This window comes from Tupaia chinensis, unplaced genomic scaffold (assembly GCF_000334495.1).
Source record: "Tupaia chinensis unplaced genomic scaffold, TupChi_1.0 Scaffold141414_1, whole genome shotgun sequence".
Lineage (NCBI taxonomy): Eukaryota > Metazoa > Chordata > Mammalia > Scandentia > Tupaiidae > Tupaia > Tupaia belangeri.
The window spans coordinates 74,803-79,296 of record NW_006201276.1 but is presented as its reverse complement, the minus strand read 5'-3'; positions in this window follow the sequence as shown (position 1 = coordinate 79,296).

Genomic DNA, 4,494 nt, shown 5'->3' with positions numbered 1-4,494 from the left:
TGGGAAAAGTAGGAATTCCTACTCCCAGTTCATTAGATGGAAATAATGAAGTTATCTCTAATTTTTCTAAAAAAAAAAAAAAACTTGCAGCCTGAAGCTCATAAAATTATATTGAACCAAAGCAGCCAGACATAAGAGTACATACTGAACAATTGCATTTACATGAGGTATGAAGACAAATGACACTATTTTACAGTGAAATAAATAAGGATAGGTGCCTTCGAGTTACTGGTCATGTTTTGTTTATTGATCTGGATGCTGTTTACAGGGATGTGTTCATTTGGTAGAAATTCATCAAGTTATACATGATATGTATACTTTTCTTATATATTTGATATACTGCAATACAAAAGTTTTAAATGGCACTGGGCAACTTTCAGAGGACAGTAAGTGTGTAATGACACACTGCTGTGTGTAGTGGGCTACATTCTCTCAGAGGACCTGGGACTTCACTTTGGGGTGTGAAATATACATTGGGAGCAAACACACAGGTTCCTGGCACCAGGTCTACTGCATTATGACAATATGAGTTGTATGAGGACTACTCTGTACCTTTCAATTGATGGCCTCTCTGATCAAGATCACCTGTGAATAGTAAAGAAGTGAGGCAGTCATCTATGTGACCTGTAGGCCACAGTTTCAGCATCTGACTACTCTAGGAACTAGGAAGTGACAGGATGCTAAAATTTCTTTTAATTGTCAGAGGGTGTGTGCCCTTACCAGAGAGAGAGAGAGAAAGCACCAAATCCTTTCTCCTCCATTCCTGCAACTTGTTGGTATTTTGGCCACACACACACACGTGCTTGGCTTGTTTTTCAGGAGGCAAGATTCAAACCACAATCAGCTATGTGGGATCTGGTTCACTTAACCACTGTGTTGCAGAGCCAGCCTCATGGTGCTGAGTTTCAAACCAGTTTAGGCCAAGAAACTGTGAGAAGGATGTGCAGTGACAGGTGAGAGGACAATGCTCTATTGTTTGGTCCCTCATTCTGACCTCTTTGGGTGGTTAGAGTCCCAGTTATGGGCACCCATCTTTTACATGTGCCCTTCTAGGCCCAGATCATAAATCTACATACAAACTGAGCCTCTCTGGCCTTGCCAGCTTGTGGATGTAGATGGAATTTAAGAATTATCTTAAAATTTCACTGGCTCGTGCCCCCATCTGTTCCATAGGAACTCCAGCCTGCATGTAAAAGTTGTGTCTGAAAGTCCCCCATAGGCCACAAAGCAATCTATTTACACCATCTCCCATGTCTTCCCTTGCTTATTCTGGGGCACATCTTTGTGTCCTCTGCCTATGAAGCTGCTTAAGTAATTAGCACTTTGCTCTCCACCCCACACAACTGCAACTTCTGTATCCACCATAAAATGTTGGTGAAGGTGTCAAAGGTGCTGTCTCCTGATCACCCTAAAAGCCTTGCCAACCATGCACCAGACATGCTCAAATATGCCTGAATTTCAGTCTGAGTTGAAGGTTAACACATACTTTATATGATGCCCTGGGTCCCAAGGTGATGTAATCTGAAAACAAGCCCTGACCGCTGTTACATTCTATGGCTTGATTTGAGGTTTGGTGGCTGGTAGAAGCATAGGGTTGGACTTGAATGGTTCTGCTGCTGAGAGATAATGGTGTTTTTCAAATAATGGAGGTCGAAGGTTCAATCAAGAAGTGCCAGATACAGCTGCTCCCTCTGGTGGTCTGTGCCTTCCGCCAGTAGTGACAGGAAGAATCTGCTTCAATAACCTGGTGCCATTCATACCTTTCAGTGAGTTCCTTTTAGAACTGTTACTTAGTGCAGGTTATTTATTATTTTTTTTTTAGAGAGATTTTTCCTATAGGGCATGTGTGCTCACCAGAGAGACAGAGAGAGAAAGAAAGCAGGAAACCACCCCCCCCCCCCGGGGGGGATGGTCACACCACAATCCCTTCTCCTCCATTTTCCTCAGGTTTTGGGGTATGCACACACACGCACCCAGCATGAGTTTCAAGCCACTGGGTCCAGGACTCAAACTGTGGTCAACTACATGGGAGTCCAGCAACATAAACATTATGCCATCTGCTGGTCCCAAGTGCAGGGTATTTACAAGTTTCTGTATCAGAAAAAAACCAAATGAAAAATGTTTCATTAAAAATGTGAACACTATACAAGATGAAGAAAGGTTGTGAAAGTGTTCTTGACTAAAGGAGTCTAAAGAGATGTGAAAACTACATGCAATCAATGCCTCACCCTAGACCAGATCCTATAATACAGGGGGGAAATTCTATAAAGGCCATTATTGAATCAACAGACAAAATTGGAGTATGAATGGCAAAGTATTGTATCAATGTTAAATTTTCTGAAGTTATTCTGTGGTAATATAGCGAATATGCCTATTTTTAGGAAACGCATGTTGGAGATTTAGGAATGATGGGCCATGATGTAGTTTATCCTCATATGGTTCAAAAATACACATTTATGAGAGTTCACATGTGTAAATGATAAGACAAAGGAGGCAAAATGCTAACTACAGGTGAATCTGGGCAAAGGGTACAGGAATGTTATCTTTTTAAAAAGTTTTGTAACTTTCCTGTAAGTTTGAAATTATTTTCAAATAAAAGATGTTTTCAAATTTTAAAGGAGTTTCTGTCCAAGCAGTCAGAATCTGGTGGCAGCATATTCTGCCTGGCTGAACTCTTCCCGTGGCAGAGATGAATGTGGATGTGGCTGTCTTCCCAAGTAGGGCTACCAGATACATTCCATAAGGTAGCCAGGCACCTTGGATGAAGTTGCCAAGTAGCATTCAAGGCTATCCAGCTCTATCTCCCTCATCCTACAACATACCTAAAATAGCAATGTTTGTTTTCTCTAAGGATTATGGGTCCTGGGTGTTAATAAAGTTTTGGCTATGAAAGGAAGGTGTATCAGTTCATTTATTTATCCATTCTGCAGTTAGTTCAAAATACCTACCTACTGCATGCCAGGAACTGTGGTAGGGGCTTAATGATGCAGCTCAGGGTCTAAGTGGAGACATAACCCCTGTCCTAAATAAGCCTATGAACTAGTTGGGGATGTATGCATAACCACATAGTAAATATATATTTCCAAATTAGTTGACCATGAAGTAGACTTGGGAAGCCATGTAAACCCAGCCTTTACCAGAGACAGGGGATGTAAGCCCCATGGATCTGACACACGTTCAATTTCCCCTTGGATCTTCTAGGTAACAGTTCCTTTTGTACCTGATGTGAGGAGAGAGGGACTCACAGTGTTTCTCCACCCTGAGCTCATTCCATCTGTTGTGGCTTAGTGCTTTACAGGCTGCTCTGTCCTGTCAGGATCAGGAAAAGGGCCAGCAAGGCACTCTATCAATATTCCTATATCAATATCAATATTCTATCAATATTGAAGGACCAGTGAGTTTTGGAAAACAGTCTTTCTACTAATCTATGCCTGTGGGTAAACATAGCAGCTAAACCTTTAACACTTTTAGAAGGTAAAGACCACCAAATACCCTCGTGTGGAAGCCTGGCAACCCACTCACTGCCAAGTCCCAATACTAGAGTGCTGAGTCATGAAAATGACATGACTATCTTCCAAATGGACAGAATAATGACCATTGGGGGGCAGTTGTGGCTTCTCCCCTTCACCTCCAACCTGGAGTGTAATACCAACCCTGATGCCCTGTATACAAGGGATAATAGTGGAATCTATTGCCTTGGGGCTTTAAATAGAGTGTTGGGAGGGAGTTAAGAATGTGTATGAATACACGTGTGTGACTTCATGTGACATCATGTGTGTCCTTTCTCTCCATGGGTCTCAGGTGGGACTGACCCTCACCTCTGATGCATTCAGGGCCCATTCCAAAGAAGTTTCAGATTCAGATCCAACAAATGTTTACTGAGTCCCTACAAAGTTCCAAGCCTTTTACTTTATACTTTGACACATTTTTTATCATTTTTTTATCATTTAATCTTTAACATTAACCCTTTAAGGTAGGTATTATCTGCATTTTACAAATGAGAAAACAATTGCAAAGAGGTTCATTGATTTGCTCAAGTATATCATACAGCTTAAAAAAAAAAAAAACACTCACACACTATACTCATACTCTCAGCTGAGGCCTGCCTGTGTTGGTTGCTTATCTTACAGCATTTGTCTTTTCTATTCTCGGAGCAATTGCTCCCCTTATACAAGCCCCCTTATACCGTCTCCTTTCACTAGCCCATGTGGGCTTTTCTTTCTGTAATACTGCATTTAATAGCACAAAAAATCACGAATACAAATAAACTGGCAAAGGTGTTTGTCAATGAGATATCCCTGCCTCCTCCACTTTTCTGCTTTCATACCCATGTATGGAAATGGGCTACATTTTTAGAAACTTTTCTTCCCCCCCCCCCAAACATATAACTGTTATGTGATTGGTCAATTGAAGCTGAAACACCCATGGAGAAAGATGTTTTACAGTTACAAGGGCACACACCCCCCCACACATACCACCCCCCTCCCCCCAACT